We start from the raw sequence: 13,900 nt of genomic DNA, 5'->3' as shown, positions 1-13,900 counted from the left end.
GAAATTCTAGCTCAACTTTGTCCTGTCCAGCTGAATCTGTACCAGTGCTACCTTGTATTCTTCCAATTCCACTCGTCCCCTGGCACTTTCACTTCAATTTTTAGCTGTCTGGCCACTAGTCTCTGAATTTCAGGTCTTCTAGCTTTTGATCTAATATCTGCCTTCAAATGCTCCACCACACTTAACAGCTCACTAGCAGACAATGCCTTTAAAGAACCATAATTTATTCCAGACTGCTGCACAAACGCACTGGCATCAAAAGTAGCTGTTCCAGTAGAATAAGCTTCACTTTAACGCATAAGAAACTTGGTGTTTTTCTTTTCCCCTTTTCAAATATTATTACCCCACTTACAATTGCACTTCGTCGGCTTTGGGTTTTACCAGACCGAGTCCCCAATTACATGTTACAACCGAGGCTGGAGGAATGCACTGTCTTCGCCAGTTCCACAGCTCCACTGGTCACAACATATTAGATTAGATTAGATTAGAGATACAGTACTGAAACAGGCCCTTCGGCCCACCGAGTCTGTGCCGAACATCAGCCACCCATTTATACTAATCCTACACTAATCCCATATTCCTACCAAACATCCCCACCTGTTCCTATATTTCCCTACCACCTACCTATACTAGTGACAATTTCTAATGGCCAATTTACCTATCAACCTGCAAATCTTTTGGCTTGTGGGAGGAAACCGGAGCACCCGGAGAAAACCCACGCAGACACAGGGAGAACTTGCAAACTCCACACAGGCAATACCAGGAATCGAACCCGGGTCCCTGGAGCTGTGAGGCTGCGGTGCTAACCACTGCGCCACTGTGCCGTCAACGTTTTACCCTGTTACTGATACAGCCAATTATATACTTAATTTATTGTTATGACCAGGTGAAAAAGGTGTCTAGGGGTCTCTTTCAGCCTTCACCTAGTCTTACTGTAACAGGATTTAATTTTTAAACACACTGTGTTTTGAGCTCCTGCTTGGTGAATCCTTGTTCACAAATTTCCAATTATAAGGCAAGGAAACCAGCACAAACAAGTTTTCTTAGGTTTAAAGAAGAAAAGTGAAATTTATTAAAACTTAAACTTAAACTCTAATTCGGTTAGCCCCAACAGCTACACAACGCGGCCACCCTAGCATGCACACACGATACACGCATGCAAATAGGGACAGAAAAGAGCAGAAGAAAAATAAAGTGAGAATGTTTGAGGCAATCTCTGAAGGGGTTTGTTACTGTGCTTCGAGCTCATGATAGAGTCCTTGATTGTAGGTAGTCTTGCTTTTCGTTGGGGCCCAGTATTCTTCTTAAACCTTGTTCAGTGTAGGAGACTTTTCTCTATTGGGGTTCATGTGTCTTCAATGGGTCTTCAGTTCCATGAGAAAGCGATGGGAACAGGCAGGAGAGGTGGCAGCAAGCCAGCCACGAGAGGTCTTGTCAGTCCAGGAGCAAACAGCTTTCCTCCTTCAAAAATCTGTGGCAAGTTCAAATTCAAGAAAACTCAGATTGCCCAGTAGGTTAGTCATGTGACTGGGGGGTGGGTGGGGGGGGAAGGGGGTGACCACATCAGTTTGTGTATTCGGCCATCTTAGCAGTCAACCTTGAACACAAGCACCTCCACCCTCAACGTCTGGTAATCAAAAATCCATTGTGGATTGAATGTGTCAGGAAATGGTCTATTGTCCCTTTTAAACACTGTCTGTAAATATGCAAATATATTTCTAGTCAAGGGTCTGGTGTTGCTTTCTTTTACGAAACAAATTCTTTCTTTACTCCACGAACAGTTTAAAAATCAGTGTCATGTGGTGAAATGAATGTGCCTCATTCTTGGCAGGTGGGGGCTTGCATGACACTGTATTAGTTTCAGAATAAAAATCTGCCAATAAGCATCAAAGTTGCTGATTTATTATAAAACAAGACTTATTTAATAAAGATGCAAAGCTTATTGACACATGGTTTGAAATATGGAAGTATAAATATCTACCCTTCCGAAATATCCTAACACGCACACACACACACACCAGTTTAAGAAAAAATAAAGAAAAATGAAATAACTGGCTCTGCAGAGATCAACTTTAAAGAAAAAATACTTTGGCCAAGTTATTGTCAATTTGTGAAGAAAAGGATAAGTTATGGAATGTTCCAGATGGCCCTTTGGTCTATCATCTGGGAACACGTAGATGGGTCTCACTAGACACATGCAGTTGTCACTGGGATCTTTTCAGAAGCAATTCATTCAGGAGATGTCGAGGAGTAGTCTTGCAGGCTTCTCTGGAGAATTGCTGCATCTGTGGTTTCAGCTGTCACATTGGATTCTCAGAAGATTTTTCAAAGAGGTGGAACAGAATGAGTTGGGTGACTTCCCTCCTACCAATTGAACTCCAAACAATATCCAAAAATGAAACTAATATCCCTAACAGCTGTAAATCCAGATATGTGGCTTTTTTATGTCCAAGCAGTTCCATAGTCCATAAGACTCTCGCTACTTACTTATCTTAAGACATGTGACTTCCATGCGGTTTTTTTTAAAACAAAGTCTCAAGTGTCCTTCCAGTGACTCTTTAAAAAAACAAGTTTAGGCATCTTCTTGGGTATTTTCCACAATCTTTTAAATACAAATCCTCAAAAAATATTAATAATGGAAGCACCTTCGTGACATTACACTAATCCTTATTCATGCTTTGTCTAGTTGTAATTTCAGTGCCAAGTTTGGAGTATAACACTACCAAATGGTAAATTGCCAGAATTAGACCACTTCTGGTGAGAAACATCTAAATATCCAATCCTGAGGTAGTACCATACTCATTGCATTGTAATGTCTGGAGTTACTACAATACCCCAGAAATCAATACCAATCACAATGTGTATTAAAACTAGTTGAATTTACTTTCTGGCATAAGTCAGATATCCTAGCCAATAAAACAAGTCTGGTTAATAGATTTAAGTCTGTATGGAGTTGAAGTGAACTGTACATTCTGATTACTTTCTTTACCTTTAACTTGCACAGGCAACATAGTTATTAGTAGTATTGCATGTATATGGTAGTGCTCCAAGTTTAAGATGAAATTGAAGGACTACGGATATAAGCCAACCAGCATGAGTGAGGAGTAAGGTGCATCTCATTTGCAAAGGCAGTGCAATATAACAGCAGCATTATATTGATAGATAATGGGGTCAATTCTTGCTCATGTGGAAGAGCCAGTTGAGGTCATTGCCCCTGTACTCCCAGAGCAGCCTGAGTCACTCACTCCAACCTTGACATTGATCAGAACAGATACATGCACAGCAGGAAATTCAGCTACTGAATTGCAAGAGGACCATTCTATAAATCACAGAGCATGAGTGAGGAGAAGCAAATGGAGGCAGCATTGGAGGAGCAGGAACCTGTTGGCCAGTGGGTCAGCCCTAGAGGTCTTTCAAATGCTCAGGGGAGACAGACCTTGCAGGGGTCAAATCCAAATGGAATTTGAGGTCTGAGTATCAATGTTCCCTGTAGATCTGAAAAGTTTTGAGATGAGCATGGAGGAGTCCATGGACTGTATCTGTTCAGTCCTTTATAACTACTTAGCTAGATTGCAGAACACCACAGGGAAGATGGTCAATCCCTGACCAACTGCAGTGGGTATAGTTGTAGGGCAGAATTTTTCCAGCTCAGTGGAGGCGGGTTCTGGTGTATGTGAGGTGGGAAAGGCCCAGAAACTGACGCCGGTTCGGGATCCAGACATCATCCCGACCTCTTCTGGCTTTCCCTGGGGTGGGATTGAAGGTGAGTGGGGAACCTCTTTAGATCTGTTTCCTGACCTGTCAGCAGTCATCAGGGTCACCAAGGTGAGTGCACAGTGGGAAGAGCTTCTTCAGTGAAACTGACAGCTGGGAAGGATTCGATCAGTTACACAAAGAGTTCCAGCCATGCCATTGAGATACTGCTGTTCAAAGCACTTCTTCTCTCTGTGACTGCTTTCACTGCTTGACAGATATTTGCCAACTTCTTGGAAGGCGCTTCACCTGTCTAGCACTTCATTCACCTTCAGCAGCCCTTCCCTGGTGCCAGCCCCTGGAACAAGAACCCCTTCCCAGTGGACTAGGCGGGCGCATATTGCCAATGGCCAACAAGGTGCCTGTCACTGCAGGGCCACCCCCAACACCCCGCGCCCCCCACCACCGCCCTGGGTCTCTGCTTCTTGGCAAGTTGTGTGCTCTCTTCCCCTGCAAGGAGAGAAAGTAAAGAGGTGTGACTGTTAGTAATAGCTTGTGTGTAGAGGAAGAAAGGGCACCATTGGTAGAGGGTGACTGTGAGGCATAGGTGTGGGAGGGCAGTAAGTTGAGCATGAGTGTAGGCTGTTCTGATGGGGATGTGAGGTGCCTGCATGGAGAGGAATGAGTGGAGCTGCAAGGTATGTAGACCTGAGGCGTGGTGTACAGCAGAATGCTGGGCATGTTGGACTGTGGGGCTTGGCAGCTTAAAGTGTTACACCACTCACTTGTCATTCCCTCCTGAGGTCCAAGATCCTCTTGGCTGGAGGGAATGCACTTCTGCTGCTGACTTCCTTGGTCACTTACAGCCACGCCTGCTTGGTTGGAGAGATTGTCCTCTTCCTCCCAACCTTGTGAAAGATCACCTCCCAGCAGTCCCTCAAATCCCACAACATGACCTCCACGTAAAAGTGAGAGATCCGGGGAGCAGCCTTCCAAGGTCCCCTCTCCATTCCTGTGGTCGCTACAGCCTTAAAAATCCAAGTACAGGTGAGCCCTTGTAACTTGTGTTGTGGTTCCTTTAATTAGAAATCCTTCCTTTGACAGACTGGATGTGTCATCCTGCCTGTCCTCCCTGATTGGTCAGGGAGCCCAGAGGCAGCTTTTTCATATATAATTTCTCTTCTGGCAGCTTGGGAAGAAAAAAACGGTTCGAAACAAAATGGAACATGATAAAAAATTATCTCTTTACTGGTCAGACATATTCTTGATTAATTAGAAATGTGCAGACATACTCTTGACTATTTCCCAAGCAGTGCAGGTGCGAGAACACAGCCCTGTTTCACGCCACTCAGGATAGGATAGGGGTCTAATGAGGCACCGCTATGCTGAATTGTGCTTTTCGTATTGTCATGGAATGAGGTGATGATACTTGGTAGCTTTGGTGGACATCTGATCTTTGCTAGTTGTCTGAAGAGACCACGTCTGCTGACGAGGTCAAAGGCTTTGGTGAGATCTATGAAAGCAACATAGAGGGGCATCTGTTGTTCCCGGCATTTCTCCTATAGCTGGCGAAGGGAGAACAGCATGTCAATGGTGAATCTCTCTGCTTGAAAGCCGCACTGTGCCTCAGGGTAGACGCGCTAAGCCAGCTTCTGGAGTTTGTTTAAAACGACTCGAGTGAAGATTTTCCCCACTATGCTGAGCAGGGAGATTCCACGGTAGTTGTTGCAGTCACCGCGGTCACGCTTGTTCTTATAGAGGGTGATGATATTGGCATCGCGCATGTCCTGTGGTACTGCTCCCTCATCCCAGCACAGGCAAAGCAGTTCATGGTGTGCTGACAGTATAGCAGGCTTGGCACTCTTGATTATTTCAGAGGTAATGCCGTCCTTTCTAGGGGTTTTTCCACTGGCTAGAGAATCAATGGCATCACTGAGTTCCGATTTTGTTGGCTGTTCGTCCAGCTCATCCATGACTGGCAGAGACTGGGCTGCACTGAGGGCGGTATCAGTGACAACATTTTCCCTGGAGTTCAGTTCTAGGTAGTGCTCCACCCAGTGGTCCATTTGCTTGCATTGGTCAGTGATCGTGTCCCCTGATTTAGATTTGAGGGGAGCGATCTTCTTGATGGTTGGCCCAAAAGCTCTCTTAATGCCATCATACATTCCTCTGATGTTTCCGGTGTCGGAGGCCAGCTGAGTTTGACTGCATAGGTGTTGCCGGTAGTCATTTGCACAGCGCCTGGCTGTTCTTTGTGTAGTGCGTCTGGCTACTTTAAGTGCTATGGATGTTAACTCGCTGGGGGCTTTCTTGTAGTTCAGCAGTGCAATGCGCTTAGCGGCTATCACAGGTTCCAGCTGTTCAAAGTGAGATTGAAACCAGTCTGCATTCTGCTTCTCACGTTTACCAAAGGTGCTCATTGCTGAGTCATAGATGGTGTCTCTGATGTGAGCCCCATTGGTCTCTGCATCCCCTGCAGGAGTGTTTTGAAGGGCTTTTTCAAGTGAATTTAGAAACTTATGTAACAGCTGTGGATAAGAAATTCTGTCAGTGTTGATGCGCGGGCGGCCCTTCTGCTTGGAATGATGTCGCTTCTTTGGTTTAAGTCTAACTTTGCTGCACACCAGGGAGCGCTTAGTGTCGCAGTCCGCACTGTGGAAGCTGCGTGTGATTTGGACATTGTTTATAGAGGCTCGCCTTGTGACGATGAGGTCCATCTGGTGCCAACGACGTGATCTTGGGTGTCTCCATGAAACCTGGTAACAGGATTTACTTTGAAAGAACGAGTTGGTGATGCAGAGGTTGTGATAGGTACACAACTCCAGCAGTCTCAGTCCATTCTCATTCATCCTTCCAATGCCATAGCGCCCAAGGCAGGAGGGCCATGAGTCATGGTCGGCCCCAACCCTGGCGTTAAAGTCCCCCAGCAGGAACAAATGTTTGGTGTTAGGAATGCTACTAATGATATTATGGAGTTCCTCGAAGAACTGGTCTTTAACTTCAGGTGGGGGGCAGAGTGTTGGAGCATAGATGCTGAGTAGGTGTACTGGACCAGAGGTGGTGAACAGTCGGTTGGACAGTATGCATTCCGAACCATTTGTAGGTAGCTCTATCATGCTGAGCAAAGAGTTTCTGATGGCGAAGCCCATTCCATGCTGTCTTGGTTCTTCAGGATCCCTACCCGGCCAGTGGAAGGTGTAGTCTTGCTCTCTTACAGATCCGCTCGCAGGGAGGCGTGTCTCCTGCTTATGTCTGCTGTTCTCACATGCGTTCAAGTCTTCAGAAGAAGGGATTTTCCTCCACATAAGATCAGATAGCAGGTTGTTCAACCTTGCCCATCTTAGAGCAAAGACCAAAGTATGGAAAGTCCTCATCAGGGAACTCCTCTTTGCTGACGATGCTGCATTAACATCCCACACAGAAGAGTGTCTGCAGAGACTCATCGACAGGATTGCGACTGCCTGCAACAAATTTGGCCTAACCGGCAGCTTCAAGAAAATGAACATCATGGGACAGGACGTCAGAAATGCTCTATCCATCAATATCGGCGACCATGCTCTGGAAGTGGTTCAAGAGTTCACCTGCCTAGGCTCAAAGAGAGGGATTAAAGACCAGAACAAAAGACAGTAAGGGGAATAAGAAAAGTGATAGGCAGAGAAATCAAGGGCCAGAATCAAACAGGGCCACATTGAAAAATAGTGGGAAGGGGGCAAGTAATGCCAAAAATACAAGCCTTAAGGCTTTGTGCCTTAATGCGCGGAGCATTCGCAATAAAGTGGATGAATTAATTGCGCAAATAGATGTAAACAGGTATGATATAGTCGGGATTACGGAGACATGGCTGCAAGGTGACCAGGGATAGGAAATGAACATCCAGGGGTATTCAGTATTTAGGAAGGACAGACAAAAAGCAAAAGGTGGTGAAGTTGCATTGCTGGTTAAAGAGGAAATTAATGCAATAGTGAGGAAAGATATTAGCTCTGATGATGTGGAATCTGTATGGGTAGAGTTGAGGAATACTATGGGGCAAAAACATTAGTGGGGGTTGTATATAGACGCCCAAACTGTAATGGTGATTTTGGGAATCGCATTAAACAGGAAATTAGAGCCGCATGCGATAAAGGAACATCTGTAATTATGGGTGAGTTTAATCTGCATATAGATTGGGCAAATCAAATTAGTCACAACAGCGTAGAGGAGGAATTCTTGGAGTGTATACAGGTTGGTTTTCTGGACCAATACATTGAGGAACCAACTAGAGAACAGGCTATCCTAGACTGGGTATTGTGTAATGAGAGAGGAATAATTGACAATCTAGTGGTGCGACACCCCTTGGGGATGAGCGACCATAATATGATAGAATTCTTCATCAAGATGGAGAGTGACGTAGTTGATTCTGAGACTAGGGTCCTGAACTTAGTAAAGGAAACTAGGAAGGTAGGAGGCGCGAGTTGGCTATGATGGATTGGGAAAGGTTACTTAAAGGGATGACGGTGGATAGGCAATGGCAAATATTCAAAGAGCGCGTGGATGAACTGCAACAATTGTTTATCCCTGTCTGGTGCAAATGTAAAATGGGAAAGGTAGCCAAACCATGGCTTACAAGGGAAATTAGAGATAGCATTAGATCCAAGGAAGAGGCATATAAATTTGCCAGAAAAAACAAGACCTGAGGATTGGGAGCAGTTTAGAATTCAGCAAAGGAAGACCAAGGGATTATTTAAGAAGGGGAAAATGGAGTATGAGAGCAAGCTTGTGGGGAACATAAAAACTGACTGTAAAAATTTCTATAGGTATGTGAAGAGAAAAAGATTGAAGACAAATGTAGGTCCCTTACAGTCAGTAACAGGGGAATTTATTATGGGGAACAAATAAATGGCTGACCAACTAAACGCATACTTTGGTTCTGTCTTCACAAAGGAGCACACAAAAAGCATACCAGAAATGTTGGGGAACACAGGGTTTAGTGAGAGAGAGGAACTGAAGGAAATCAGTATTAGTAGAGAAATGGTGTTGCGGAAATTGATGGGATTGAAGGCCGATAAATCCCCAGGGCCTGATGGTATGCATCGTAGAGTACTTAAGGAAGTGGCCCTCGAAATAGTGGATGCATTGGTGGTCATCTTCCAAGATTCTATAGACTCTGGAACAGTTCCTACAGATTGGACGGTAGCTAATGTAACCCCACTATTCAAAAATGGAGGTAGAGAGAAAGCAGGGAATTATTGACCAGTCAGCCTGACGTCGGTAGTGGGGAAAATTCTGGAGTCCATTATCAAAGATTTTATAGCAGAGCACTTGGAGAACAGTGGTAGAATTGGGCAGAGTCAGCATGGATTTACGAAAGGGAAATCATGCTTGACAAATCTACTAGAATTCTTCGAAGATGTAAATAGTAGAGTTGATGAGGGGGAGCCAGCGGATGTGGTTTATTTGGACTTTCAGAAATTTTTCGACAAAATCCCACATAAGAGATTAGTGTGTAAAATTAAAGCGCATGGGATTGGGGGTGGGATATTGCGATGGATAGAAAATTGGTTGGCAGACAGGAAACAAAGAGTAGGGATAAATGGGTATTTTTCCGAATGGCACGCAGGGATCGGTGCTAGGACCCCAGCTATTCACAATATATATTCATGATTTATATGAGGGAACTAAATGTAATATTTCCAAATTTGCAGATGACACAAAACTGGGTGGGAGGATGAGTTGTGAGGAGGATGCAGAGAGGCTTCAGGGTGATTTGGACAAGTTGAGTGAGTGGGCTAATGCATGGCAGATGCAGTATAATGTGGATAAATGTAAGGTTATCCACTTTGGTAGCAAAAACGGAAAGGCAGATTATTATCTGAATGGCTATGAACTGAGAGAGGGGAATATGCAGCGAGACCTGGGTGTTCTCGTACACCAGTCACTGAAGGTAAGCATGCAGGTGCAACAGGTGCTAAAAATGGCAAATGGTATGTTGGCCTTCATAGCAAGAGGATTCGAGTACAGGAGCAGGGATGTCTTGTTGCAATTGTACAGGGCCTTGTAGAGGCCACACCTTGAATAGTGTGTGCAGTTTTGGTGTCCTTACCTGAGGAAGAATGTTCTTGCTATAGAGGAAGTGCAGCGAAGCTTTACCAGACTGATTCCTGGGATGGCGGGTCTGACCTATGAGGAGAGATTGAGTCGGTTGGGATTAAAGTCACTGGAGTTCAGAAGAGTTTGGGGGGATCTCATAGAAATCTATAAAATTCTAACAGGACTTGACAGGGTAGATGCAGGAAAGATGTTCCCGATGGTGGGGGTGTCCAGAACCAGGGGTCATAGTCTCAGAATATGGGGTAAATCTTTCAGGATTGAGATGAGGAGAAATTTCTTCACCCAGAGAGTGGTGAGCCTGTGGAATTCGCTACCATAGATAGCAGTTAAGGCCAAAACATTGTATGTTTTCAAGAAGGAGTTAGATATAGCTCTTGGGTCTAAAGGGAGCAAAGGGTATGGGGCGAAAGCGGGAACAGTTTACTGAGTTGGATGATCAGCCATGATCATAATGAATGGCGGAGCAGGCTCGAAGGGCTGAATGGCCTACTCCTGCTCCTATTGTCTATGTTTCTATGTTAGGCTCAACTATCAGCAGTAACCTGTCTCTCGATGCAGAAATCAACAAGCGCATGGGAAAGGGGTCCGCTGCTATGTCCAGACTGCCCAAGAGGGTGTGGCAAAATGGCGCACTGACACGTTACACAAAAGTCTGAGTGTTTCAATCCTGTTCTCAGTATCCTGCTATATGGTAGCAAGGCTGTACAACGTATGTCAGCCAAGAGCGATGTTTCAACTCATACCATCTTTGCTGCCTCCGGAGAATCCTTGGTATCAGGTGGCAGAACCATATCTCCAACGCAGAAGTGCTCGAGGCAGCCAACATCCCCATCATATACACCCTACTGAGCCAGCGGCGCTTGAGATGGCTTGGCCATGTGAGCCGCATGGAAGATGGAAGGATCCCCAAGGACGCATTGTACAGCAAGCTCGTCACTGGCATCAGACCCACCGGCCGTCCATGTCTCCACTTTAAAGACGTCTGCAAATGCGACATGAAGTCCTGTGACATTGACCACAAGTCATGGGAGTCAGTTGCCAGTGATCGCCAGAGCTGGCGGACAGCCATAAAGGCGGGGCTAAATAGTGGCGAGTCAAAGAGACTTAGCAGTTGGCAGGAAAAAAGACAGAAGTGCAAGGAGAGAGCCAACTGTGTAACAGCCCCGACAACCAATTTTATCTGCAGCACCTGTGGAAGAGTCTGTCACTCTAGAATTGGCCTTTATAGCCACTCCAGGCGCTGCTCCACAAACGACTGACCACCTCTAGGTGCTTACCCATTGTCTCTCAAGACAAGGAGGCCAAAGATTGAAAGATTGGCTCTTGACTATTTAGAAATATTCAGACATACTCTTGACTATTTAGAAGTGTTTGGATAATGCTAAACTGGGACAACTTTCATTCAGACATGCTTAATGGTCTGGATATTTATAGATGATTGAATTCTGTGTGAAATGTAATGATGCCTGGGCTGCTATATAAATGTTATTCCAAGGAAAGCATTTAGTTTGGGATGAATAATGTGGAATGTATGATTGGATTGTTGGTGGTGGTGGGGGGGGGGGGGGGCGGGGCGGTGGTGGTGCATGATGATGGGGATAGAAGTGAGAGAGGGAAGTATAAGGTTGGTCATATCCTAATCCCAGTAACTGGAATTATCAATCTTAAGTGAAAATGATTGTCAGTATCTTATATGCTGACCAGAGATCTTACATGTTAAAGCAACTGAAAAATACTTGTTAGGAGTAAATGGAAAGGTGAAGCACAACATAATGTCATTTATTCCAATAAAATACAAAATATAAATATGATGGGTTATTTACTAAAGAAATGTAATAATCTTCCTGTATTTCCTTAGGATTTGTGGTCAATTAGAAATGAATTATCATTTACATCACACAAGTTTCACATTACAGAGAATGTCATTTGACCCTTGTGTCATAACTCAAAATTAGCTTCTAAACTGTTTTTAACATGCTTCATTTGATGTCAGTAATTCTAACGACTCAACCTATCTGATTGACGGTGGAGATTATTTTTGGATATTGGTACATGGGTTAATTGGCCAACATACAAATTTTCACAACATCAATTCAAAAGTATAATAGCTTCCAACAACATTCAGTAAAATGCAAAGGGGGATATTAACTCGACATTGTCGGTGAAAACCAGATGGACAGTTAAAATCTGCCAGGATACGTAACTACTGACATCCCACACTATTCTGGCTGTCTTCTAATTTAGTCAGTTATTTTGAACAGGCAGCTAGGACACTTTTCTGAAACTGGCAGGATCATTCTTCAGATATGGAGACCAGGATCTGATTATGTCATTGAGCCCCAACCTCAATATTAACTGGTGACCTGTCAAGGATGTCATTGTAGCTTTCCCACCAGGTGACGATAGTCAGAAGAGGTTCCAGGGCCAGAAGAGGCTTAAACAGGTAGCTTTTTTAAAAATGCTTTTAACTTTACTTGCACAGCCAGGAAGAGCTGGAGTGTGTTCCTTCAGAACCCACAAAGAAATTTTAGGCTGCCATAAAAACTAGCCGATGTAAATATTTCTCCGATATTTTAAATAAATTTTTATTTATTCATGTGATGGGACATTGCTGACAAAGCCAGCATTTGTTGCCCATCCCAAATTGCCCTTGAGAAGGTGGTGAGCTGCCTTCTTGAACCGCTGCAGTCCTTGTCGTGTAGGTACACCCACAGTGTTGTTAGGCAGGAAGTTCCAGGATTTTGACCCAGTGACGATGAGAGAATGCTGATATATTTCTGTGTCTTGGAGACGAACTTGGAGGTGATGGTGTTCCCATGAGGTTGCTGTCCTTGGCCTTCTATATGGTACAGGTTGTGGTTTCAGGAGGTGCTATCAAAGTAGCTTGGCGAGTTGCTGCAGTGCAATTTGTAGATGGTAAATATTACAGCTGGTGGTGGAGGGAGTGAGTGTTTAAGATGATGGATGTGGTGCCAATAAAGCTGGTTACTTTGTCCTGAATGGCATCAAGCTTCTTGAGTATTGTTTAAGTTACAATCATAGAAGCAAGTGGAGGGTATTTCATGACATTCCTCATTTGTGCCTTTGAATGGTAGAAAGGCTTTGGGGGATCAGGGAATCACCACAGAACATCCAGCCTCTGACCTGCTCTTATAGTCACAATATTTATGTGTGTGGTCCACTTAAGTTTTTGGTCAATTGTGAGCTGACGGATGATGATGGTGGAGGTTCCAACGAATTTCAAGGGGAGATGGTTAGACTCTCTCTTGTTGGATGTGGTCTTGTGTGATGTGAATGTTACTTGGCACTTCTCAGCCTGAATGTTGTCCAAGTCTTGCGGACTGCTTCATTAACTGAGGAGTTGCAAATGGGTCTGAATACAACGAACATCCCCACTTCTGACCTTATGATGGAGGGAAGGTTATTGATGAAGCAGGTGAAGATGGTTGGGCCTGGGACACCGCCATGAGGAACTCCTGCAGTGATGCCCTGGGGCTGAAATGATTGGCCTCCAACAATCACAACCATCTTCCTTTGTGCTAAGTATGACTCCAACCACTGGAGAGTTCTCCCCGATTCCCATTGACTTCAATTTTGCTGGGGCTCATTGATGCCATACTCGGTCAAATACTGTTATCATGTCAAGGACAGTCACTCTCACCTCACCTTTGGAATTCAGTTCTTTTGTCCATGTTTGGACCAGGACTGTAATGAGGTCTGGAGCTGAGTGGTCCTGGCGGAACTTAAATACAGCATCGGTGAAAACGTTATTAGTGAGTAAGTGACACTTGATAGCACTGTCGACGACACCTTCCATAACTTTGCTGATGATTTAAGTAGACGGGTGGAGCGGTTATTAGCCAGATTAGATTTGTCTTGCTATTTGTGGACAGGCATACCTAGGCAATTTTCCACTTTGTAGGGTAGATACCAGTGTTGTAGCTGTACTGGAACAGCTTGGCGAGAGGTACGGCTAGTTGTGGAGCACAAATCTTCACTCTACAGCTGGGATGCTTTCGGGGCCAATAACCTTTTTTGTATCCAGAGCACTCAGCCATTTCTTGATATCATGTGGAGTGAATTGAATTGTGTGAAGACTGACTTCCATGATCATGGGGAC

Source organism: Heterodontus francisci, chromosome 1 (assembly GCF_036365525.1).
Source record: "Heterodontus francisci isolate sHetFra1 chromosome 1, sHetFra1.hap1, whole genome shotgun sequence".
NCBI classification, from domain to species: domain Eukaryota; kingdom Metazoa; phylum Chordata; class Chondrichthyes; order Heterodontiformes; family Heterodontidae; genus Heterodontus; species Heterodontus francisci.
This window is presented reverse-complemented; position numbering follows the sequence as displayed.